The 27,348-nt window shown below is 42.3% G+C and overlaps 1 protein-coding gene across 7 annotated transcripts in view; it reads left to right on the forward strand.

Annotated features, from left to right (window-relative positions):
• Positions 1–27,348, forward strand: part of ARHGAP18 (Rho GTPase activating protein 18) — a 200,847-nt gene that overhangs the window by 95,672 nt on the left and 77,827 nt on the right. The window contains exon 1 of one of the 7 annotated variants that reach the window (XM_032339553.1): positions 25,816–25,908. The exons of 5 other annotated variants lie outside the window; for them this stretch is intronic. The gene's annotated coding sequence lies outside the window, so the exon portion shown is untranslated. Of the gene's footprint in view, positions 1–25,815; positions 25,909–27,348 lie in introns of those variants that run through there. One more of the 7 variants, XM_032339554.1, reaches the window with a different exon arrangement.

Consider the following 27,348-nt stretch of genomic DNA (forward strand, 5'->3'; position numbering starts at 1 on the left):
ACTGTGTGTGTGTGTGTGTCCGCTCACGTGCATGTGCACAGCTGGGGGTTGGGAGGAGTTGGCTCTCATGGAAGTATGTATTTCAGTTTGTGCTGACACTTCGTCCCTAAGTGGATGGCCCTGCTGAGAAAAGATTTTTTATCCCAATAGGTGACTTGAGGAAATAATCAGAGTGTGGGCTCCTAGAGACTGGGTTGCACGACGGGAGATCTAGTTATTAGAGCCTTTTGTGAAATATACATTTATTTAATTTTCCTTTACTATAGACTTTTTTCTTTTACTGTGAGTCAACTTGCTTTTGATTTTAAAAGTCGTTGTCAACACATTGGGTTTTTGAGTAAAGAATTTTCCTTGGTGTCCTAGAGGAGGGCTTGAGTAGGGAGGAGCATGATACAGCTGGAGGGGGGAAAAAAAAAAAACCCATCCAGGCCTCTTACTCTTGGGACGCCGTTAATTTTGCGGAACTCCAGTATCAGATGTGTTCATCGCTGTATGTAGGTCAGGAGGAAAAATAAGAGGAAGTGGGAAGGAAAAAAGTAACTTTGTATTTTTGAATATAGCAAAACTGTCCAATGATTTCCAACATCATTTGCACAGTCTTTGGTTGCATCTAAGTATACGTTTTGAGAAAGTTGAGGCTTTTTTAGCACCTCGCTCTAGGGTGAGAAGACACTGGTTAACTTCTGTACAGTGTCCTGTCACTGCCTAGTACTGTAGTGTGTGCTTTACAATGTCCTGTATATGAATTTTGACTCCTGTATATTTCACAATATCATGAAGGTGGGTCATCATGGTCTCTGTTTACAGTTGAGGATACTGAGGCATGGAGGTTAAGAGATTTGCTCAAGGCAACACACTAGGAAAGTAGTAGAGTTAGGCTTAGAATGCTGGCAGTCTGGTTTCCAGAGCTTGTTGTCTTAATCACTGTTGCATGGCCGTAGTCCACGAGCGGGGTTTGGGGGAGGAATAATGACCGCTGTCCGTTTCAGTGACCCTGCATGTTGGATTTGCCCAGTTTTCTTTGGAAATATCCATTTCACTTCTTTATCACCATGGGGTGCCTTATTTAAGACGAGGAAATCTTAAGGGCTGATATCTTACATAATTCTAGAAGGATTTTTTTTTTTTTTTTTTTTTTACAGATCTCAGTGAAAAATTCTTTCTGAGATTGGTCCTCGGGAGTGTCAGACTTTAGGTTAAATAACTTACATAGTGGGCAGAAATCTCTTGGCTTTAGTGATTTGCATGGCTGAAGTATGGTGGTGAATTGGCGTACTTCTGATACCTGTGGCAGACCGTTAAGGTCTGTGGGTGTATTCGTGCTGTTCTGAAGTGCTCGCAGTGTGCTAAAAGCTCTATGATATCTAAAGTAGGTGGACACGTCGTGTGTGTGTGTGTGTGTGTGTGTGTGTGTGTGTGTGTGTGTGTCTAAGAAACTTACAAATGAACACACAGCATTCTAACCTATTTAGTTAAGAAGTTCCAAAAATTCTACCAGCAAAATAGCGTTCCCATTAGAGGAGATTTGGAGAAATAAAAGCGCAAAGAAGAAAATGAAAGGTCCTTTATACCACTGCTCCACGGCTAGGCACTACTGAGCTTAACTTTCCCTTGGTATTTTTTTTTTTCCCCTACAGGCACATTCCTAGACATCCATGCTAAAGCAACAGTTTGTGGAAAGCAACAGTTTGTGTCATTAATAGGTTGTTATTTTCCCAGTTAAATTTTAACCAAGATGTAGAATGCAGACTCTTTCACACATGCATTCTTGCTGGAGAGACCACAGACATGGAGCTATTTATAGTGGTTCTTAGCTATCTTATGCATCATTTCCTCCTCTCTTACTTCCTCTGTGCTACTGGCAGTCCTGTTGCTGGCCTGCATTTTCTCCACTTGTGACATCTGAGTCATCACTGACCTCTTCCTCCCCAGGCCTGCTCAAGGAGCCCCTTACTGAGCTTTGTTATGCCCCTGCCCCACAAAATTTTTCAGATAGGCACTTTATTTATTAGCTGCTCCAGCCCTAATCTGTACTTCAACCATCTCACACTGTCAATGCCTCTTTCTTGGCCTCTAGCTCCTGCACTTTCCAATCCACACTTTAAAAAGTCATTTTCTCACCGGTGTTTTCTCAGGATTGCATTCTGAGCAAAACCCCTCCCATGGTAACACCTCTGTATTACTTCCCAATTCTCCCAACATTGTTTTTAAGATTCTTGGTGCGGTCCTCCTTCCCCTCATCCACTCCTGGCTTCCAAGACAGAGATACGCCTTGCTTCTTTGTATGGCGTTGTTAAACGTAAACTGGGCTGGCCCTGGGGAGAACCTGAAGCAGGGAGCCCCTTTGTCATCCCCAGCCTGGTCTTCGTTACTTTTTTGATCCCTTAGTGTTTCTCTCTCCAGTTTGTTATGTGGTGTCTTCCTTGCTCTGTGATATACACTTCTTTTTATGTATTTCTTTTTAAGATTGATTGATTGATTTGACGGGGGAGGGGCTGAGGGGGAAGGGTGAGAGAGTCTTAAGCAGACTCTGTGCTGAGCTCAGAGCCCCTTGCGGGCTCAATCCCATGACCCTGAGATAAGGACCTGGGCTGAAACCAAGAGCTGGACGCTTAACCAACTGCACCACCCAGATGCCCCTATGATTCACACTTCTTACCAAATATGAAAGGCTCTGATATTGGTGGCTTATAGTGAAATGAATACGATCACCTTCATTTATGTGATTAAGTGTCTCTGCTGGCGTGCAGCTAGTGAAAGCGTTTTTGAAAATGCTGTTCTTTGGCAAATAAAAAGTTTGCAACTCTTGTGTTGATTCCCTTCACCCCAAAGTGATTTTTTTTCTTTTTCCTGGAGCATGCAAGACTGGAAATAACTACTTTAAGCCATAGGAAAAAGGAAAAACAAAGGAAAGGGGACGCAGAGGCAGGAGACAGAGAATAGAACAGCCAATGGGAGATAGTAATATTATCGAGCTATGTCCTTTGATAAAAATGTGTTATTATGAGTATGTTTTTCTTTGATAAAATGATTTATGCGAGCGAGGTCTTCAAGAACACCACATTCTCTTTTGTGTTTTATTGTGTAGTCCCTTGTGTTCTTAGCTACAGGTGTACATTTCTTGTATGTGTCTAGAATGTTAACCATAAAAGCATTGGACGTGATGTTTCCTCTATCCCCACATCTCCACATCTCGCTAATGTGAGACATGCCCTGTACACACTGTACAATCAGTCCACTATTGCTGGTTATGTGACAGTATTTGCAGGCACAATCATCTTTCTTTGTGTCCCTAAGGTGTCAGCTTAATGTGTTACCCAAATATGAAAGAATCTGACTCTCAAACACCGGCGTCAGCGATCCGTATTTCCACTGCTATCCACACATAACAACATGCGGTTGTCCAGGAGATTTCATTTGCACCCTGTGTTGGTGGCAGATCTAGTCTCACTCCTCTTGTGCTGCTGTTTGGTTCCTAGACCTCCTCTGTTGCTTTGGGGACTGGGCCAGAAAGGGAAGTAGCCCAAGGCCAAAGGGAAGTAGCCCAAGGCCACATGGAAATGAGACAAGTGTGCATCAGTAGTCCTGTTACGGTATTCTGGCTCAGCTAAGAGAAATTGGACAGGTTGCTTCATATTCCAAAGCTGGGGTTCTCTTGGTGGTGATCTGACAAGCCTTCATACTTACACCAACATTGTCCTTGCTGCGCTTCAGCCAGACCTGGGGAGGGGACAGAAGGGACAGAAGGACTTTGGTCCAGAAAGTATGATAGGGATTGATGGAGTGTCTGCTTTCATATGATTTCCAGGGGCCCTGCCTTTCAAAAATTCTGTGATTCTGTAATTTCAGTGTGTTCTATGGGCACAATTGTTGCGTTTTAAATTTAGTAAGTTACAACAAGTTCTGTAAGAGAATGCAGTGCCGTGAAAAGATACTGCATGATGAGATAGTGGAGGAGACACAGTACCCATTAGGTAGTTAGCTGCCTGTCACATCGGCTGTCTGAGGCCAGCCGACAAATGATAATTCATTATCATATATAGATTATGTAACCCCTGAGATTGCTCACCATACTCTTAGAGCACAAGAGAGTGAAATTAAAATTTTTTTTTTTAATGTCTTTAGACTGTCCCATGGTGCTTACCCTACATGAGGTAACCCTTGAGTAAACTGTGGGTTTTAGTTTACTATTCATTTTGCGTTTGCTTTCTTGTGGCTGTATTTTCAGCCAATGCAACAGCAAAATGTTTTGTTTATTCTTTTTATGAAAGCAGAAAATGTTATTAGTTTAAATAAAGTGGAGATATATTTGTAATGGTGTCCTAGGATATGAGGTGTGTCTTTATTCCTGCTTGAGAGGCTAAGCATTTATGTATGGGTGCAGGTCTGGAGTGGGAAGAAAGGAGATGGGGCTTGTATACATGCTATTATTGATTTATATGAAATATTACATCAAAATGTTTTCATTTTTCGGGTTCGACCTTATGTATTAATCTTAAATACTTCTGAATGAGAATTTTAGCTAAGGATCACTGACTTAGTGGATTCTAGAATAACAATTTTTCCGTATCTGGGTGACCAGATAATGAGGCAGGGCAGGATTAAGTTGGTCTGTGCTATTGTTCTAGTCAAATGGTTTGGTCAGGAAAGCAAAGATTTGGCCTAGCCTCCAAGCTGTGGAATTGCTAAAGTACAAAAGGCGTAATACCTCCTTGGTGATTTGACTGTGATCTTTTTTTTTTTTTTTTTTTTTTCCTGGAAATCTGGAGGTTTCCCTCTTCTACTCTTCTTGTCCATATGATTTTGGCCTTAGACTTTTTTTCCTTTTTAAAGTACTCTCTACCCCCTAGCATGGGACTCAAACTCACAACCCTGAGATCAAGAGTCCTGTGTTCTACCAACTGAGCCAGCCGGGCTCCCCTGACCTTAGACTTAAATATCTGCAGCCAAGACTTCTGTAGTTATAAAAGAGTGGCTATAACTGAATGTCCCCAGCATGAATGCCCATGTCACTTTTCTTATTCTAGAGACTAGGTAAGTTCTGGCTGCAGAGTTCCACCAGAACTATGGTTCTAAAGATTCCAAAGAACCAGCTCTGTGTGGGGTGCCTTGCTGAACATTTTTGGGCTCTTTCTCCCCATACTGAATATAGTAAAGAAACAAGCCAGAGTCCTGAAATGGGTAAGTGAAACTTAAAGGAGCTGTTTTGCCAAGATATTTGAGGTTATGACTAAGGAGGCAGAAGAGAGAAAAATGGTAAATATTACTTTTAGTGTATATGGTCCTTTCCCATCTCATTTAACTAAATTATCCCTATAAATACACGGATGTAGCAGAGGAGCAAACAGACGTGCATTTCGGGACCTGTATAGAAAGCCTGAGAACTCTTCAGATGTGTTTGGAGCAGAGCACAGTGTAAATGCTCTGTTTTATAGTCAAGCTGGCTTTTCTCCCCTTGTCCTTTTTCTCTCTTTATCTTTCTATGTGGGTTGTGGCCCTCTGATAAAGACTCCTAAGACTTAAGGCCCTAATTCTCAGAATCAGTGAATGTAACCTCATTTGGAAAAAGGGTCTTTGGAGATGCAATTCATTTAAGGATTTTGAGATGGAAGGATGCTCTGGGTTATCCAGGCGGGCCCTAAATGCAATCACAATCATCTTTAGAAAAGACAGAAGAGGGCAACTTCACAGACATGCCCAGAAGGCACGTGAAAATGCAGGTCCCGACTGAAGTCATGCATCCTGAGCCAAGAGCCAGGGAATGCTGCTACCAACAGATGCTGGGAGAAGGCAGGGAATGGATCTGGAGGGAGTACAGCTTCATTGTCACCTTGGTGCCAGTGATCCCCAGTTTGAATGCCTCGCTTCCACCATTATGAAAGAATAGATCTTAAGCCACTAGGTTGTAGTAATTTACAGACACATGGAACTAGGACTGTAGGGAGAAGAAAAGTGAAATGGAAAGCCCCTGGGCCAGGAGGACGATACCATTAAATTTAGTTTCCAGAAAGAATCTCCTTTTATTGTGTCCATTCTACACTTTTGATGCAAGCCTAGTCTAGTTTATTTTAATTCTGATCATCCTATTAACTTTTCAGAAGCAACATTCTTTTTTTTTTTTTTAAGATTTTATTTATTTATTTGACAGACAGAGATCACAAGTAGGCAGAGAGGCAGGCAGAGAGAGAGAGAGAGGGAAGCAGGCTCCCTGCTGAGCAGAGATCCCAATGCGGGGCTCCATCCCAGGACCCTGAGACCATGACCTGAGCCGAAGGAAGGCAGAGGCTGAGCCACCCAGGCGCCCCGAAGCAACATTCTTGACTGTGTCATGCATGCTTGTCTGTATTCCCAGCATGACCACACTGGGGAACCTGTTTGGCTTGTTCCTGATGCTATCTACATGGCTGGGTGCATAGTAGGTTCTTAGTAAGCACTTTACAGATGAGCACATGCTTAAGTGTGGCTGTCTGTTAATCAGGGCTCCAGTCTGCTTTTCCAGCTATATTTCTCACTATTCCTTTTTATGTTCTTGCCAAGAAAAAAAATCAAGTTGGTAAGATATAAATAATGAATTATAATGACAGTTTCCCTTATGAATAATAGCTGTCCAGATGACAGATGGCACGAGAATGGACTGATTCTATAATATTAATTGGAACATTTCGTTACATCTTTAGGAGAAAGAGGCAAATTAGGGCAGATTAAATGTAAAGATTTGTTTAAAAATGTACTTTGAAGTGTGTTTTTTGGATCAGTATAGATAAAATCCAAATGTATTCTGTGCCTCCAGCCTTCTAAGGAAGCAGTTGATACTCAGAATAACATCAGTGAGGCACTGTTCCTTCGAAGATGGATGGTTTTGAACTAAAACTTTTAAAAACATTATGAGACAAGTGCTGAAACAAAAGGAGTTTATAGTAAAATGATTGTAGGAAGCTCAAATGAACAATTCACTTGGTGAATTCTGAACTGTTCCTGGCCTCTGGAAGTAGTTTTCTGCTTGGGAACTGCTGAATCTTGTACTCAGGAACAATAGCTTCTCTAAGACAACCTAATGAACACGATGACTGATTCCGTTTCCCCCACTTTTCTGGTGAAATATGTCAGCACTTAGAAATGTTTTAAAGTGGCAAATGAATACACATAAATCTGACATCTGGATTCAGAGGTTTAATTTAAAGAAGTTTAAAATTCCAAAACCCAAGCCATACTCCAGACTAATTAAATTGCAATTCTTGGATAGGTCAGTGGCATCCGGATTGACTGATTGATGGACTGGTTGAATCTCCCAGCGCGTCAATGTGCAGACAAGTTTGGAAACCACTATACTAGACTATGGTCACACCAGCGATAATTATGGTCTACTACGCAGTCCATATTAAAGTTTCCACGGTGTTCCCCAGGTTCCTTTTTATAGGTGTTTCATTTTCCAAACTGTAGTGTATTTGCTACACAGGGACAGGGATTTTTGTCTGTTGTGTTCACTGCTGTATCCCCAGTGCCTAGAAAAGAGACTAGTGCAGAGCAGGTGATCAGAAGATGTGTAGGTTGCAGGAGTTTCATCAGTGACTCCAGACTCTTGCTGGGCCTCTGTTGAGCGCGTTGGATGTGTGTGAGCAACACCTCTACCTGTACAGTTTTTCTTCAGCACACATGCGTCACCCTGGATTTAGAAGAAAGGTTGATAGAGAACTGCAGCTTTTCAGCCAATGATATATTTAGGTTCAAATACATGCCCAGAGAAGTAAGGTGGAATTTTATTTCGTGTTTTGTGTAAACATTGCTGGAGAGATGGGAAAGGGCCCATCTATATGGATCCCTGGGGTTCAGTGGGGCATAGTTTGATTCTGCCTTCTTCCACCCTTGGGAATGCCTTCCCTCCCCCATGGGGAGCCTAGTGCTCTGGTATACACAGATGACCTTTTCATATTCTTATCTCCATGGGCTTAATTCTACTTTGTGGGAATGTGAAACATGATTGGTAAACAAAATCTGGATAGTACTCCTACACAAGTTTTTGTTTTGTTTTTATTTATTTCAGAGAGAGTGCATGCACAGGTGTGAGTGGGAGGGGAAAGGGCAGAGTCCCCACTGAGCAGAGAGCCCTGGTTGGGGGCTCAACCCAGGGACCTGGGATCATGATCTGAGCCAAAGACAGCCTGACTGAGCCACTCAGGCGCTCCACATACAGAAGTTTTATGTTTTATCCTTAAGTTACTGCTATCTTGTATTCCTTTTTCCCTTCTCACATTAAAATTACTCCTAGCTTTGATGGAGTTTTGGAGTTTGGAAGCAAAGGTTTTTGCAGGGACAGAGAATCATGGTCCTAGGAAGAAGCAAATCCTGAATGGCATTGGGAAGAGACAAGAAGATGGGCAATGTGTGTCCAGGGAAAGAACCAGAGAGCCTCTCTCTCTTATTAGTAACAAGATTCTGAACAGTGTTTTCATCATTGCTATTTTTTTGTCTGTCAACGAATACTCCCTAAGCACTCAACATTTGATTTTAGGCTGGCTCTAGGAGTTTGAAGAATAGCCTCGTACGTCTAATCTAACGAAGAGGTAGGCTCTAAGTGCTTTAAAACAGCACCTTATTTCTCTTAGAGCCAGAATTTTTAAGTTGTTATGCTTAGTGAAACTAAGAGTTCACCAGAACAGCTAAAACTAGCTACTCATAATTAAAAGTGAGTATGACTTTTATGAATAAAAAAGGTGATAAATATTTTGGCTAGTGAAAGTAACTATTTAAATTCAACCTTTGGCACTAGGACCTTGATAATCTCTTAATAGAGTTTCAGATCTGGCCTTGTGATTTACTTATTTGGTTCAGAGATACAAAAATAAAATGGCATTATTGCCTCTGAATATTCTATTTTCCTTTTTAAAAATTTTTTTAAGTAGGCTCCATGCCCAGTGTGGAGCCCAACCCAGGGCCCAAACTCATGACCCTGAGTTCAACACTTGAGCTGAGGTCAAGAGTTGGATGCCCAACTGACTGAGCCACCAGGTACTCCCCCCAACCCCTACCACTTTTGAATTAAAAAAACATGCACAAGCAGTTCTTCATCTGTTTTCAGATAAATAACTGTTTCTTAAATGATTTTCAAGGATGATGCTTTTACATTTTAATCCTGGGGACTTCAAATGTCATTTGGCTTAACTCTTTTTCCACATGAGCAGACAGAGGTTGGGAGAGCTAAAATGGTGGTCGGAGGGAACCCACAATCAGCTGGTAATGGAACCAAGAACAGAACCTACAGTTGCTATTGAATGTTTATTTTATTTTTTAAAGATTTTATTTATTTACTTGACAGAGAAGGAGGACAGCAAGAGAAGGAACATAAACAGGGTGAGTGGGAGAGGGAGGAGCAGACCTCCCGCTGAGCAGGGAGCCCGATTCGGGGCTCGATCTCAGGACCCTGGGATCATGACGTGAGCCGAAGGCAGATGCTTAATGACTGAGCCACCCCGGCACCCCAAGTGATGAATGTTTAGTGGCGGTCAAGGTTACTCACACACAGCTGGTGATGGAAGAAACAGAACCTGGAATCCCTGATGAGTGTTTTTAAGTAAAGTGCCTGCTGCATGCCTTTTATTTTTCAGGCATTCCGAATAGTATTACTGCAACAGGGGCACCTGGGTGACTCAGTTAAATGTCTGACTTCAGCTCAGGTCATGATCTCAGGGTCCTGGGATCGAGCCCCATGTCAGGCTCCCTGTTCTGCAGGGAGTCTGCTTGTCCCTCTACCCTTGCTCCTGCTCATTCTCTCTTTCTCTGTCTCAAATAGTAAATAAAATCTTAAAAAAAAGAAAAAAGGAATATTACTGCAACAGTCTTAATATTGAAATTCTACAAAGTATAGTACTTATTTGGAACCACACAGATGAGTCCATCTTCGAAAAAGATCCTAAAGGACTATTTTTAACATGAGCTCGGACTTGGGAGATGGCAAGGACATGATAAGCAGGTTCATGGCATGCATACAATTTTTTTTTTTTTTTTTGAGTCGCTGGTTGATTTGGGATAGTTTGGTGGTTTCACACACTTGTGAAGATTCAAGGAGTACCTTAAGCTATATTTAATGGATGACTCCGTGCTGTAGTTTCTAGAGGTAGTATTTGACCTGTTGGTCCCTCTGCAGCTCATGGTGTGTGTGTGTGTGTGTGTGTGTGTGTGTGTGTGTGTGATTGAACACTTATAGGTGGTCAGAAAGCAGAATGAACAGTACTTACCACTTTCATGTGTAAGCAAACATTGACTACAATTGCCATAGCTGTATTTCCCGTCTGCCACAGAAACACTGACCGACCATGTCAGGTGTGAGGAAGCTTGGCCTCATCTGCTCGCTCCATTCTCTCCCATGTTTCTCACCCTCTGGAGTGTAGCCAGGAGAGAATCAGAGCCTCATGCTTGATATACTACATCAAGTGCCTGACCTCAATGGTATCAACCAGGGTTTTTTGGGTCGATTTGTTTTATACTTGTACCAGAAATGAGAGCTGCCATTAAAAATGGTCTCTGGCAGGACGCTGGGGTGGCTGAGTTGGTTAAACATCTATTACTCTTGATTTTGGCTCAGGTCATGATCTCAGGGTTATGAGATTGATTCCCATGTTGGGCTCCATGCTGGGTGTGGAGTTTCTCTCCTTCCTCCCACCCCTTCCCTCCCCCACTTGCTTGTGCATGTGCGCAATGTGTTCTCTCTTTCAAAAAAAAAAAAATCTCTGGCTCCTTATTGGTCAGTCCTTAGATGGGATCTGATTGCTTCTTCAGTGGTGGGGCAAGCACAAGCAGAGTGGAGTGGCATAGGGTGGTGTGGGTAGCTGTTGGTTGAACTTGGAGTGGGAGTTGGACTGGCATTGAGAGCAATTGATTGGCAGTACAGGTAGTCCTCAGGACATGGGGAAGGGGATTGATGACCATATCATAAAAGAAACAAGAGGTATGGAAAAAACAAGTCTCTGTTTCTCATTCCTTCGGAAATACTTTCTCATATCTCTTAGGTCTGGGAACCAAGGCTGCTTCCTTGATTATAGATCCATTTGTATAAATTAAGGAAAAGAGCAGCAGGTAGCTATGCTGGGAGAGAAGCTCCTGAGAGAAATGCCAATCTTTTTGGATGTCTGTGGTAAATACTTACATGGAGTTGTCCAGATTACACCACCAGGTAGTGGAGTGCTAAAGCTGCTCCAACATCCATTCTCATTGTAGATGTGGACGTTGAGTTCCGGGGACCCGTAGCCCGTATCAGACTGAACTAACCTTCGTATTGTCCCTCAGCCTCTTTAATTTCGAGGTTGGAAGGTGAAGGGGTTCACCGCCTGCGTGAGCAGAAGATGCATGGCCAGATCCAGGTCTTCTGCATAGGGTATAACCTTGTCCAGTTCCTTAACCACTTTGTCCCTCTGTTCCTCAACTGGCAAATCAGAAGAGTAAGGTTGTTGTGAGAAGGAAATGCAAAAACACCATGCAAATGCTGAGCCAGTTCAGCTGACAGAGCTCAGTAAGGGCAAACTACTGGCGTCATTGTGATTGTTATTCCCTCTTGGCTATTTTGCTCTTTTACTAGCAATTTTGTCAACATTTAAAAAATGAAAAAAAGAAGTGACACCTTATGAAAATGAAAGGGATTATTTATAGATTCAATTGACCACAGTTAATATGCAAGGATGTGCTGATGTTATACATAAAAAAGAGAGTCATAGTTGAGCTCTCATGAGAGGCCAACTGTGTGTGTGTGTATTTAAGAAAAATACATTTTCTTCATTTAGGCATGTAACAGAAAAATGTTGATTTGTTTGGTAATTTTCTAGCACCGTAGGGTTTGGAAACTTAAATAAATTTGATGTTCACATTCACTACCCCCTTGATTTATAAGGAAAGAAGTAGGTCAGAGAGGTAAGTGACATATTCAAGATTACACGTAATAATAGAGCTAGGCAGGCAGCTTGTGGCCTCACTGTTTTGTGTCAGAGACATGTTTTACAGATTTTCATGAGTATCACCTGCTTAGTTAGCATCTGACACTAGTTTGCTTCCATATCAGATGGTTGTAATGAGAATTTTGTTGAACACGTCTCAATGCAGATAAAAATAGGTAATTGAAAATTTTTAGGCAGTTTATAAAATACTTCAATAAGGTGCATTTCCTTAATGATGGAGAGATGAAAAGATTGAAGCAGGGTTGAGAAGAAGCTAAAAACAGATCAGTGACTAAAAACCTCTTTCAAAGAGAGGAGTGAATGTGAATTACTCTGTGGGTCTGGAGATTAAGAAAATGAAATTTGAGCCAGTATCTTTGAAACCTTTTCCTATTTTGTCATTCAGTTGAGTGGCTTCGGGAGACTATCACTTTCTCTTTCCACATTTTGATTGTGTTTAAAATAGAGCATAAAATAACTTCGAAGGATAGAAGTTCTTCAAAGGATCGAAACATCAGATTTTTAAGGCTGACGAAGTACACTCAGGAGAGTGATATTTACTGGCATGTCTGAAATGGGTTGTTCTTCTGGGTTTTGGCTGTGGTTATCTTCAGATACCATTAAGACGAATCCACGGATGGCACATTAATTTTAAAAAAGCAAATGGTGAAAAGAAGTTTTTGGAAAGAATGGAAATAATTCAGTCATTTAAGGCATTTATCACCCAAATGACTGAGGGCTGAGAAATTGCAAGGAGACAGCTATCCTGAGCTGTGTGAATCACTGCTGACTAATTAAATAGTGGTTAAGGCAAGCAAACCACACCGCAGAACTTTAAGAAATGATTTCAGATTCAATATTATGATTTTCTGTACTTCATCCTTCCTATATAGTTATAAAATACAGGAAAAACAAATGTAAAATAAACCTGGTTGGAAACCAAAATGTTATAAAACTTTAAAAAAAAAAAAGCTTTATTTGAGATACTTATTTGGGTGCTCCATTTAAGATCACTTGGCATGGCTATATTATCCTTGAAAGCAAACTGGAGGTGGTTTTGACTTAACAAAACAAACAAACAAAAAAACAAAATGAAATGAACAAGGGAAAATAGGAACTGGATATTTGCATGTAATTTCCATGTAGTATGAAAATATGTAACAAATAAACACATTTCCATTTTAAGTACTGAATGAATGACAGGATGAAGCAAAGTAAAATAAATCTTAAATTTATCCAAAAGCATGTTTTTAAACAAAAAAAGTTTTTTTATTTTTTTGGGGGGGGTTGTGGAGGAAAGATGGGGAAAGTTGCGTAAATGTTACTCATAGGTGTATTTGAAAGAAAGTGGGCAGGAAGGGACAGAATGGAGCTGCAGCCTGTCTGAAAACCACCAGCTCTAGGACAGGAGACTGTTTCCTAACCTCCATGAATCCCAGTTTCTTCATCTGAACAATACAGTGATTTGACTAGGTCATCTAAAGATGGCATTCATCTCTGCAAATAATCTGTCATTATCAGTAATTGAAGAATTCCGAGATCAATATGGGCCAGAGTTTGAAGGCTTCCTTGAGGATATTAACAGGAACCAGATTCTGAAGGAAATCTAAAACTCCTTTTTCCTCAAGAGGGCATTTCTCTTGGATATAGGGCATGAACAGAGACATCGGCAGGGGGCATCCTCGTAATTTATTGCCTGATTACTGGGCAAACAGTAGGCATTGACTCTGTAGTGGGATTAGATCAGGGATTACAGCAGATTTGGGGCAGCCATTGAAAGAAATTTTCAAGCCGTCAGTAAGAACACCCTGCTTTGAATAGAGGTATATTGAAGTTGATGAATATGAAAGATCGCAGATCTGCTTAGGTGTGGACTTTAACATACTTCCCATTTTTATGAAGTAAGGAAAGGAAAAAGCCCACAGGGTAAGTGGGGCATTAAAATAAGACTGAAGGTACATCTGCCTGGCTGGGCAGAGGGAGCCCTATGGAATGGGTTCTCCTGGGCGCTGAGAGGGAGGTGGGGGAGCTGACTTAATGAGCTGGCCGGGAGCTGGAAGGTCCCAGAGACTGCCAGGAGGTTAGCTCTGCTTCAAGATGGGGAACGCTGAATTAGAAATCTTTGTGATCTGAGTTAGTAAAGCTTAGGCTGTGACCACGGGAATGAGACACGATGTACAGTGGGGACAAGTCAGCATACAGAATTTGGGGGTGGGCGGGGATGTGTGAGGTGTGGGGGCAGAGTGACACAGTTGTTGAAATGCTCAGGCTGATGACTGGCAGAGTGTAGGGGTGAAAAATCTGAGCCAGCGGCAGGAGAAAGAGGGGAGGGGAACAAGTGTGGATGCCTTGAGTGTGATACTAGTTTCTGAAACCGGCTGTGTCATTGTGAGTCACCTGCTGTGAGTGTAATCACTTAGCCTCACAGGGCCTCTGTGTTCTCCTAGACAAATGAGGGTGAAGAGAGTGGAAGTGTGTCTGTGCTTCTCAGTGGGGGCAGTATTGCCCTCTAAAGGGCATTTGGGAAGTGGGTGGGGCTGTTTTTACTATCTCATGGTCTGTAGGGCAGGCTGCCCTTGTGGTAGATATCCTGCGGTTTCAGGACAGTCCTGCCGAACACAGAATGGTCTGGTGGCCTTCATGCCTTTAGAATGACCCAGTTGGCATTCCTGAAGAATGTCCTGTAAAAATGTTTCATTTCTGCTTATCTTTTTTTTTTTTTTAAGATTTTATTTATCCATTTGAGAGAGAGAGAGAGAAGGGGGAGAGGGTCAAGAAGGCTCTGCACCGAGTAAGGATCCCCACGAGGGGCTCAGTCTCACAACCCTGAGATCATGACCTGAGTCAAAATCAAGATTCAGATGCTTAACTGACTGAGCCACCCGGGCCCCTCTCATTTATGCTTATCTTAACTCACGTGTTTAATTCCATGTGCCACTGATCCTTTTGAACTCTTATTTTCTGCCTTTTTTTTCTTAAAGGGGAAATTTTTCTGATCTTGTTTTTTTCCCCCCAATCTAAACTCACTCATTATAAGCAGATCTAAGCAGTTGACTACTTCCGTATGTCTTTTAATATCTGGACATCCACTTACTGAAATACATCATGTTTTAAATTTATTTTTCCTTAATATTATGATAAAAGGACATATGCACATACACATGTATCTTATTAATTTTATGATCAAAATTTCTCTCTAGTACAGTAAAGGCAGAGATGATAAAATATGTATTCTCTTAAGAGCAAGTCTGTTAAGTTTGAGAACCACTTAACTAGAGAGGTTTCAGGGTTTCTAACTTCTGCCATCTCTGAAACACTGTGGCTCTGTGAATGTTATGATTTGAAGAGGTAGGTTTTCTGTACTGGGAAATCTTGAAAAGTGACAGCATCAGGATTGGAATTGAGTGGAAAGCAGCCACTCCAAGTGAATCCAGGAAGTCCTGAAGAGGTTGAGATCTATCTGGAGGGGAAGCACATGATGGGTCCTTGGGGAGAGAGTGTTTCCTGCTGCTGTAGGCAGATGGGGTGAGGGGGGAGGAGTGTGTATTGGTTTGGCAGCCTACAGCAGAGGAGTGGGGGAGGGGAGGGCATTAAAATATAGGAGTTAGGACTTCACACTCATTTTTTTAGCTTCATCTGGATGATTCTCCTTTTAATATGAAGTACGTGGTGGAGGAAGTTTTTCAAATAATTTAGCTACCCTCCAGTGTGTATCCCTTTTTTTTTGGAAGTTTATTTTTTTACATTATGACATGGTACCATCAGTCATTATCATGAAGGTCCTCTACTGGAAGGCAGGAAGGAAGTTACCCATGATATGCAATCTTCCTTTCTATTTCAATAGGCCCACTATTGCCACTTCAGTTTGAAAAGGAGAATTTCTCTATCTTCCACTTGTAAACTTGAATAATATATGAAAGAATACATAAAATAGTAAAACTACAAGTGACTATAGATACCTGCCATAAGAAAAAATATAAATGTCAAAATAATGAGACCTCCTTTAAAATACAGTGTGGGATTTCTTGGGTTTATTTCCTTTTCTTTAAAATTTATATCTTTTTGAAGGATTTTATTTAAGAGAGAGAGAAAGTGAACAGGGGGAGGGGCAGGAGAGAGGAAAGAAAATCTCAAGCAGACCGCTGTGAGCACAGAGCCAGCCCCATGTGGGGCTTGATCCCATGACCCCAAGATAATGACCTGAGCCAAAATCAACAGTTGGACACTTAACTTACTGAGCCCCTCAGCTGGCCCTTTAATTTATATTTTTAATTTTAATTCCAGTATTGGTAACATACAACATTATGTTATTTTCAAGTATACAATGTAGCGATTCAGGAATTCCATGTATTACTCAGTGCTTATCAAGATAAGTGTACTCTCCATCCCTGTCACATAGTTTACCCATCCCCCAACCCACCTCCTCTCAGTTTGTTCCTTGTCACTCAGAGTCTGGGTTTTTGTTTTTGTTTCTTGGTATGTCCCCCCCGCCCCTTGTTCACTTGTTTTTTAAATTCCACATATGAATGACATCATATGGTATTTGTCTTTCTCTGAGTGACTTATTTTGCTTAGCATTTATAGTTTCTCAAGATATCCATGTTGTTGCAATGGCAGGATTTTATTTTTTATGGCTGAATAATATTCCCTTGTATATGTAGAGAACAGCTTCTTTATTCATCCGTCTCTCATTGGACATTGGGACTGCTTCCCTAGTTTGGCTACTGTATAAACATAGCAATGCACATATCCTTTGGGATTACTGTTTTCTTATTCTTTGGGAAGATACCCAATAGTGAGATCACTAGATCATAAGGTAGTTCCATTTGTAAATTTTTATTTATTTATTTATTTATTTATTTTAAAAAAGATTTTATTTATTTATTTGACAGAGAGAGATCATAAGGAGGCAGAGAGGCAGGCAGAGAGAGAGAGAGAGAGAGAGAGAGAGAGGAGGAAGCAGGCTTCCCGCTGAGCAGAGAGCCCGACGTGGGACTCGATCCCAGGACCCTGAGATCACGACCTGTGCTGAAGGCAGAGGCTTTAACCCACTGAACCACCCGGGTGCCCCTCCATTTGTAAATTTTTGAGGAACCTCCGTATAGTGTTTCACAGTGGCTGCACCAATTTGCATTCCCAGCAACAGTGCACAAGCGTTCAGGTTTCTAATACAGTGACTCAGCACTTCCCTAGACACCCAGTGCTCATCACAGCAAGTGCCCTTCTTCATCTCCATCACCCATTTCCCCCAGCCTCCACCTGCCCCCCACCCTCCTTTTCTCTGGGAAAAACCATCCGTTTGTTCCCTGTAGTTAGGAGTCTGCTTTTTGGGTTGTCTCTTTTTTCTGTTTTGTTTCTTTAATCTCACATATGAGTGAAATCATGGCATTTGTCTTTCTCTGGCTTATTTCATTTAGCATTATACTCTCTAGATCTATCCATGTTGTTAAAAATGGCAAGATTTCATTATTTTTTTGGCTAAGTAGTATTCTATTCTTTGTGTATATATAAACCACATATTTTTTACCCATTCAGGGACCATGGGCTTTTTTTTTTTTTAACTTGGTTTGAAACTAGAGAAAGTTTGAACTTGATACCCAATGGTCGCTGTGATCACAAGTGAAATTCTGAGGGGATATTTTGGACTCAAAATTTTTTAAAGATTTTATTTCTTTGAAAGAGATAAAGAGAATGAGCAGGAAAGGGGCAGAGGGAGAGGAGGAAGCAGGCTCCCCACTGAGCAGGTAGCCCCATGAGGGGGCTGGATGCCAGGACCCCAAGATCATGACCTGAGCTGAAGGCAGACACTTAACTGACTGAGCCACCCAGGCCCTCCTGGAGTCAAATTTAATAACAACTATTTGAGTCCAGTTGTTTAATGTAGGTGCTTGAGGAGAAAAATTAGATGGAGTTTGAAAGAATAGATAGATTTAAAATCGAGTGAAAATGGAAACAATTGATAACAACTTCTGTATGCGATGTGTAAGGGGGTTGGGGCTCCAAATTTATGGTGAGATACTGAATACACTAAGCATGGCTTTTGTAATATTGCTCACTCTAGAAAATTGAGTTAATAGAGGAAAGCACAAATTTAAAAAAATGAGTAAATAAATTGCCTCTAACGCCAGCGCCTGAGGATAATTATGTTAATGTTTTGGTGCATGTTATTCTAGTCATATTTTTCTGTTGTTTTTTAAAAAGTGTCATTAAATGTGAAGCACAGTGGGGGCATCTGGATGGCTCAGGCAGTTAAGCATCTGCCTCTTCGTTTAGGCTCCGGTCATTTTCCAAGGTCCTGGTATGGAGCCCCGCATCCAGCTCTCTGCTCAGCTGGGAGCCTGCTTCTCCCTCTCCTGCTCCCCCTGCTTGTGTTCTTTCTCTCCCTGTCAAATAAATAAATTTTTTAAAAAATGTGAAGCACAGTGGATGGTACCCTAAGTTCACGGAGGGAGAGAAGAGCACTGCCCCTGCTCTCTAAGGACTGAGAGCTGTTACCACAGCCCCTCTTGTGATGGCTGTATTTCTCTGCACTTGAGGTCCTCAGTGTTGTTTCCTTTTTGAATCATGATCTTGGTTGAATGAGTATCTTTTTGTTTACCCCAAGGACTGATTGATTGATTGATTGATTGATTTAATTAATTTATTTAATAAAGAGAGCAAGCACAACTGGGAAGGGCTGAAGGAGAGAGAGACAGAATCTCAAGCGCAGAGCCCAGTGTGGGCTTCATCTCACGACCGTGAGATACATGACCTGAGCCGAAACCTGGAGTCGGATGCTTAACCGACTGTACCATCCAGACGCCCCTTGGGTCTCTATTGTGTAATATTTGGCCCTTTGCGTATATTATTTCCAGTCCTCATAAGCCATGCAAGGTAGATATTTGTGCTTAATTTTATAGGTAAGGGAAGGGATGTTCCAAGAGGTTAGACAGTTTGCCCAAGGCTCTCTATGCAGCAAGTGATAGGGTTGTTGGATTCAAGGCTGCACTTGTCCCCATAGCACTGGACTGTCTCAGGACAGGACTCCTATCAGAAGCTGGGATTGTATCATGTATTCGTGGTGGATGTCACGGAATGTAGGGAGTGTGAGATAGGATGAGGAGTGTGCAGACAAGGCACTTGGGAAAGGAAAGGTGCCTGAGTCAGATGGGCTTGGCAAGTGCTGTTCAACAGAGTAAGGTCTTTGAAGGAAGATGTAGGTTGAGTCCAGAGTGGGGAGAGAAGCTGGAGCAGAGCTCGCAGGGTCTCAGCTTCCAACTCCTGAATGGCAGACCAAAGGGTCTGGAGACCAGGGTCTGGAGACTGAATAAAAGCCAGATTGCTCCTGTACTGACTGTTCTTAGGGTTTCCAAAGAGCGTTAGAAGAGAATTTGGAGATGACAAAACCTGTTGAATCTGTAAAATGTTTTTCCGTAGTTTGGGGTGAATATTTGGATAAACCGACAGTTTGAATCTGTAAAATGTTTTTCCGTAGTTCGGGGTGAATATTTGGATAAACCGACAGTTTGAATCTGTAAAATGTTTTTCCGTAGTTTGGGGTGAATATTTGGATAAACCGACGGTTTGAGGTTGAATGGTTGAGGCTGCTACATTGAAAGTGCCCACCTGCTCTATCCTGCAGTGATGACTTTGTTCAATAACAAAAAGGTTGTTCTCAAATACATGATGGTGAAAAGCAGTGTGTTGCAATCATGTCTTGGCCTGAAAAGCACAATTCCCTCTAGCTCTAGAAAAGGACTACTTGAATGAGGAAAAATGAATGTAACAACACCAAATAAACTTGTTGTATGATAATTCCAAAAGGATGGTAGGTAGTGACTAGGGGACTTCAAATGTCTGTGGTGTCTGCATGTTGCCCCTGTGCTCAAATTCCCAGGGGTGGATGTGAAAGCCAGCAAGAGAAGAGAGATGGGAACTGTTCTTCGCCTCTTTTCTCATTCTCTGTGTGCACTTCTTTTTTAACAGATGTGCATGTCCTTTTTTCCCCTGGAAGAAAGCATACCAATGATACTTCCTCCTCTTGCTTTTCCGGTGTTCCGTTGTCTCTCTACCTGCCTCTCCCTTCTTGTTTTTTGCCTCTTTTGCACACACATATTTCAGGATGCCTGGTGACCTTCCTCCTCTTGGCTAGGAGCCTGGGCAGACATGATCAGTCTCTAGTCCTTGGCCAGCAGCCTGCTGGGAACCACTGGGTTCTTGTCAGTCTCTCTTTGCCCTTCACATATATATTGCCTTCTGCTTGGCAGACCCTGACCTGATGATAGTAGCCAATACTGTGCAAACCACTCTGGATCTCAAGAGAGGTTTCCTGAATGTGTTTGTGACTTACTGGAAGAAGAGACCCCTTTCACAGGAAGACTTCTTTCTTAGGTGTCTGTGGATCTAAATATATATTTCTTTTTCTGTAGACCTGGTTGATGCCTGACTCGGTATTGCAGGTTTTTAGTTATTTTAAATTTATAAGTGCTCTGTACAGAAAGCATTTATTAAAGTCTTAGGGAACATCTGGTTTATAGACCAAATAGGGGTTGTAGTTAATTTTATTTACCCCTGAAAACTATAGAGACATCATAGCTCTAAAGATGTCACCATGACTTTTGAAAACATTAAACAATAGTGCCCACAAGATGGGGATGTTATTCTATGAGGGGGAAAAGCTTTTTTTTTTTTTCCCCCTTGGTAAAATTGGGGCAGTGTGGGATTCCCACTTTTCAGAGTGGGAGATAGTGTTTTTTTAAAATCTGAAACTAAGGAGTAAAAATGATTTTTTAAAAATGAGTATTATAATTTTTGAGTGTTTCATTATTTTCTGAAATTTATTGACACTGATTAATTTCTCCATTTTGTATGGGAGTTTGAGTCTATTTCTCTTTTTTCTTTTTAAAGATTTTATTTATTTGTTGGGGGGCAGGGAGTTCACAAGCACAAGGACGAGGAGTGCGAGGGAGAGGGAGAAGCAGGCTCCCTGATGAGCAGGGAGCCTTTTGTAGGACTGGATCCCAGGACCCGGGATCATGACCTGAACTGAAGGCAGAGGCTTAACCCACTGAGCCACCCACGAGTCCCTCGAATCTATGTTTCTTACAAAAGAATATTTGTGTGTAAATTAGGTTTTTGACCCTCAGAATAAAGACTGTTCTTCCTCTCAGACTTAAGGGAGGAAATATTCAGCATGGCAAAGAACAGGAAATAAGACTTCCAACAGGTACAGGAGGAAAGGATGGTGTTTCCTGTCAACAAGGAGTTATAACCTCTTTTGTGCATTGAGATACACACACACACACACACAAAATGACTAGTGCACCAGCTAGTGTTATTTATGACTGCATGTGCATTTGTTTTTAATCTCTACCCCGTGTCCTCCCAAAAGGATTTGTGTCTGTTTGTAGATGAGTATTTATAGTCCAGGTGTAAATCAGTTTATAATGAGGTACCTTGTAAGAGAATTAGCTGGGGAAGAGAGGAAGCAGGTACCAAAGTCGGGTTGGAAGGCTTCCCAGGGCAGCGAGCCTCTAGGATGGGGGTGCTGGAGGCTTCCTTGGTGACGAAGCGGTGTGAACAAACTAGTGGGTGCTCCAAAGGGGTTCAGTGAGAATGTGATAGTGGTATACTTGAACACCTGCCATTCTTTTGGCCGCTCAACGTGGGAGCATCCATTCTGATTTAGGGAATTCCTTTCTGAGCTCTGCCAGGTGGGAGGCAGGGCTCTCTTTTCACTGAAATGTGGGACAGGGTCTAGTGGGTATTGGCAGTGTGAGCTGCGTCACCTAATCCTCCACTGTGTCCTTGGACCAGTCCGTGACCTGATTTGGGGGTATGATTCCTGGCTGCAGGATGTTCTAGGGACCTCCCAGTAGGTTTTTCATAAAATTATCTTGGACTTAATCAGAGCTGACATCGGTAGCTTATAATCAAAAACTCTGTTAGAAATAGATACACATTATTGAGCCCTATTCTTTAAGCCGAGAAAGTTTCTTGTGTTTTGTGGACATAAGCTCATTCAAGTCTCACTCTGACTTTGAAAGGACGTAGTGATGTGGGGCCCCAATTTACAGTGAAAAAAATTGAGATTTAGGGAGGCTGAGTAACTTGAGCAAGGTCATACAGGTAGCAAACAGGGAGCTGGGATGTGATCCAAGCTTTTCTGATAAGGAGACTGTGCACTTAACCTCTATACTCTGCCACCCGTCCTTTAAGGAGAGCAGATCTTAAATATTTACTACCTGTATGTATTTGGGGATATACTTTATTATGAAAGGATTTTCTGCAAACGCAGTTGAACGATTTGGCTTTCTGACTTGGCTGTCAAAACACAGGCTTTAACAGGCATAGGTTGTCAGTGGTTAAACATGGAATTAGAGGGGAGGCTTTCTCGTCCTTGACCTGCTTTGCTTTCATATGTTTGGTGCTAATACAAAGGGTGGCAGCAGGTCCTGAAGACTATGCCCCTTTAGAAGGGGAAGAGATGGAGAAGAAAGGAGCTTATCACTGCGCTGTTAAGAGTTCTGCTTGTCACATCATTACATTTTAGTAACCCCTGTGTGTTTTATCTGGAATAATCTATCCCCAAATATCTATATGGCTAATTATCCCCTACCCCAACTCCATTCAAGTCTCTGGTCATGTGTCTCATCAGAGAAGTCTTCTCTTCCCATCTCTAACATGCACCCTCCCCTCCCCCACCCTCTTAACCCACTTAATTTATTTGCATGGCATTCCCCTCCCCACCCAATCCATTGCTGATAGGTTATAAATATTTTTGTTTCTTTTCTGTCTCCTTAACACCAGAATGTAAGCTTTGTGAGAATGGAGACTTGATTTTGTTCACCATGGAATTCCCAGCATTTAGAAGGTACCTAATATGTAGCTGATGCTCAATAAATCACTTTGAGTAGATGAATGAAGGGGAGGAAGCTTTGGCTCTCAGAGTTTTAGATAATTTTGCCTAAGATCACATGGAAAATGATATAACATATCAAACTCCAGTTTATGGGGCTCCTACAATCTTTCATGGTGCCCCTTTTATTAATACCCCTCCTTCTGGGAAAAATTCATTTATTTGTACACGCTCAGAATCAGAGACCTCTCACAGGATGTTTTTAGAGGGGTGTGGAAATCTTAAGTAGCCATTCCAACTTTCCGATTTTACAAATGAGGAAATAACCATGATCCGTCGAGGTTGGGTGCATTGATCAGAGCGATATTGTACTGTACTCATGGAGGAAGGACCAGAATCACAATACCCAGTCTCCAGTTCATCTTCCCCCTCACCCTGCTGCGGTCCCTTTCTTCTTGATAGAATGAGCCCCATTTTGATGCAGAATTCGTGTATCCGTCACCCATGATGGCTTTGAAATAATGGGGTCCCGTTATTTCAGTGCCTTAATATTAATGCAGTAAAATGGAGACCGCGAACCAGATAACCACAGGGACCGGCAGATAGCATAACCTCCTGGTAGCACTAGTGGGAACTCTGTTAAGCTGGAAGCATATCCCTTGATCAAAGGGGCCAGCCTCACAGCACCTGCTGCCTACCCAGAGAAAACGCTACAAGAGAAAGATGTGGTAAATGAATCTAACAATGTTGGAAACACCTTGCTGACCAAACAAAATACCTCCACCAGCCAGGTCTAGCCTGTGGGCTCCCAGTGTGGGGACTGCTGAAGTTTTAGTTTTAGTGTGAACAGCTTTTTTTTCCTTTTCAGACGAGTATGTTTCAGTAAGTGGGAAGATGTTGGAGATTATATGTGAAGTACTATTACTGTAGTTAGTTGGTCTTTAGACCAGCCAAAGGATCAGTGGGTTGGGCTGTCAAAGTTCACAGAGGGAAAATAAGTATCAATAAAAGAGTATTTATTGCCCATCTTTATTGCCCTAGTGATAAAGTTGAAGAGTAATGTGTTTTCTCTGTCATAATACCATCTGTCCTAATGGAAGGTACTTGGTTATGCTATTTACTTACTGACTGAGAATCAAGAAACCTTCTTAGAGACTTGGCACTGCTATTAACCATGCGTATGCCACTGGACACATCACCCAGTTTTCCTGCTCTGCCATATTCATGTTTGAATCCTTAAGGGCTGGACCTATGAGGCCTGGAAGCAAAGGATGTGAACTCAATTCTTTGTCTTTGTCTCTTAACAGAGCCTCTGTTGGGGTGGTTGGGTGGCTCAGTGAGTTAAGCGTCTGCCTTCCGCTCAGGTCAGGATCCCGGGACCCTGGCATGGAGTCCTGCAACAGGCTCCCTGCTGAGCAAGGAGCCTGCTTTTCCCTCTCCCCTCTGCTTATTCTCTCTCTCAAATAAATAAATAAAATGTTTAGAAATATTAAAAAAGAAAATCCCATGTTAGACAGGGAATGGGTCATTCTTATATTGTGTAGGTGTGTAAGGACATTGATAATTATAGGGGATTGCTGCTGTTCCTCTCCTGTGCTGACCCCGAGGCTTGATAGATTTGAGAATGATTTGACCTAGTGATTGCTAGGGTCATTCCTGCTCCAAATTCCACTACAATTTGAATTGCCCTTTTTGAGGACAGGTTTGAGAGGCTTTAATCATGTAGAGACTTAGAGCCTAAGAGCGCGGGTGGGTCCTAGGGGCCCTACGGGGGTTGTAGCCTGGCTTTCGTGGTCAAGTTGACTGATTTCACTAAGCTCCAGTTTCTCTAACCCTGAGATGGGGATGAGGATACTAGTGACCACCTCATAGTCTTACTGTTGAGATCATTGCTCCTGGCAAATTATCAAACACTCCTTTTTTATTCTTCTCATGGAGCGACTGTGCAGGACGGGTAGAGAATGTTTAATATTACATTTGAAATACAGCGTGAGAATTATCCCCTCTTTCCCGGCAGATTTGGACCCTTTAAATGTCTCTGTAGGAGCCGAGATGTGTTGGAATTCAAAGTTGGCGGTTAAAAGTGCTTCTCGTGCCCCTTGGGATTGGAAGAACGCGGATGGATGAAGGCTGGAGGAAGAGACATATGAGTCTTGTTTCAGTGTGGGTGTCGGGTGTGGGTGCCCTGACATTAACCAGACCAGCTGCGTTTTGGGACCTGTGGCTGGGCGGGTGTGCCCGTGAACCCCTGTGCTGTGAAACCCAAGGCTTTCTGTGTGGATTGGGTGTTAGCCGAAGGAGACCCGCTGAGGCCCCCCGGGCTGCGGGAGCAGAGCTTCCTACAGGACGAGATGCTGCGGTGGCTTTTCTGGTTCTCATGGGAAGGGTATTTGCACTGAAGGAACAAAACATGTCTTCAGATCCATACTGGGGCCTAATTGAAGGCAAGAGGATGAGAAGACAAATTGCGCCCACTTCAGAAGGAGAGGTCGGGTTTACAGTGAGTGTTTGTTCCAAGTTGCCCAGGAGCAGGCGTCGTGCCCTCTTGGGCCCTTCAGGCGGGGGCTGCTGTTGCTGCTTGGAAGAGCAGCCTGTCTGCGTCTGCTGCACTTTCATCTTCTGCCGTATTTGTATTCATGGGCACTGGCTCCCACATAAAAGCACAGCTTGCTGTTCCTAGCTTTGCTTCTGTGACCTGCAGGAAAACCAAATTAAAATATTTACTTATTAATATATATATATATTTATTTATATGTTTCTAGATGTAATATAGAAATATATAATTATTATATATTCTATAATATAATAAATTATAAATATATAAAATATATATTGTATATAATAATTATCTATATGTATATATATATAAAAAAAGTTAAGGCTTGATATACATGGGATGGTAATTGCACACGGTGGTTTTTAATCATTTGGCCATAGCGAGGCATTGAGAGGAGCAGTGGCTGGCACGGGTCTTGGGAGGGGCTCTTGGTTGCAAGGCCTTAGCATTCTGGGTGTGTGTCTGTGGCAACACCAGGCAGCGACGTCAGTGTCACCTGGGAAACAAGACACAGAAGAGCGCTGGGTGGACTTGAAATCAGCTCTGCACAGCTGCTAGAGTCTGGACAAAACTTCAGGAAAGTTGTTCGCTGGGTGAGATGGTGGGATGAGGTAGTTGGGACGGGCTGAGGGTGAGGAATGGAATATTCTTCATGCTCTTGTTAGGGAGTGTTTGGAGGACATAAATAAGTCTCACCTTCCTACCAGTTTAAGTAATAGGCAGTCGCAGCCGGAAATCTCTTTAGAGGAGAAGGGCTTGTTCTCAGTCCCCCTCATTATCAGGCTGAGGAGACAGGCATGTTGGGGGGGTGGGGTCGGGAGAGGGGGTGGGGCAGGGCAGAGTTTGGGGGTGAGATGTTTGCCTGGTGCGGTGGGATCATCTGAACCTTGCCCGGAATCCCGGCCTCCTGATTCTGTCACTCTCTCGGGTCACCTCTGTCCCAGCAAAAGGTGACCCCAACATTTCCATTGAATTCTGCCTCCACTCACATCAGATTTGTTTTTCAACAAATTTGTTCAGTATTTTTGAATATTAAGGAACATTAATACGATTTCTTCTTAATCATAAATAGAAGTTCTTCATAGCTTTAATGGGGATTCACCATTGTGGTTCTTTCATTATTTTTAATGGTTTTGTTTCCTTTTTCTCTTCTTCCTCTTCCTCGTGAAGGTTCAGTTTTTATTAAATGGACCATTGTTTTCCTTTATGTTGATTGTTTTCATTCCAAACATGTGGCCTCCTCCTCAGCACACAGCTTCTGTCCTATTTAAAGTTCTCTGTTTTCTGTACACTCCCTTTCACCCCCGTGGTTCAACTCAGGTATGTGCTGCTGACTTCTAAAACGATCCTCCCTTTGGTCAGTGGTCAGTCCCTCTTTCATGAGCTCCTGATCTCAGTTTTTCAAGATATTCCAGCAGTTTTTCTCTAACTTGATATGCATGGAAATTGCCTGGCAGTTTTGGTAAAATGCAGATTGGGTTCAGCAGGTCTGGAGTGGGGTCTGAGATTCTGCCTTCCTGACAAGCTTACTGCCAATGCTGCTGGATCTGGGAACATGCTTTGTACCAAAGGACCAGTGAGTAAGACTGTAAAGGCAAGTGAAACTCCTAGAACATGGGTGTGAGCCATACAAATCCTGAAGCCGGCGAAGCGTCTCTTACATTTCAAATCCGGCACATCCAAACTGAACACTTGTTCTGCCCAGCCTGCCCTTTGCTCTGTCATCCCTCTCCCAGTGAGTGACAGCTGTCCCCTGCGTGTCAGAGAACAGACTATATGATCATCCTGATGTCTTCTGTTTCCTTCATCCACTTATGTTAACTTTGAGTCTCCTTGGAAGAAACTTCTCAACTTTGTCCTTTCACTTCTCTTTCTACCCATACCGCTAGAATCAAATCCTTACCATCTCCCAGGGACCCCTGGACTCCAGAGCATTGTAACATCAGGCTGTCTCTGTGTATTTTACTTCTTTTTTTTTAAAAGATTTTATCCATGCATTTGACAGACAGAGATCACAGGTAGGCAGGCAGAGA

Source organism: Mustela erminea, chromosome 4 (genome assembly GCF_009829155.1).
Source record: "Mustela erminea isolate mMusErm1 chromosome 4, mMusErm1.Pri, whole genome shotgun sequence".
NCBI classification, from domain to species: Eukaryota; Metazoa; Chordata; class Mammalia; order Carnivora; family Mustelidae; genus Mustela; species Mustela erminea.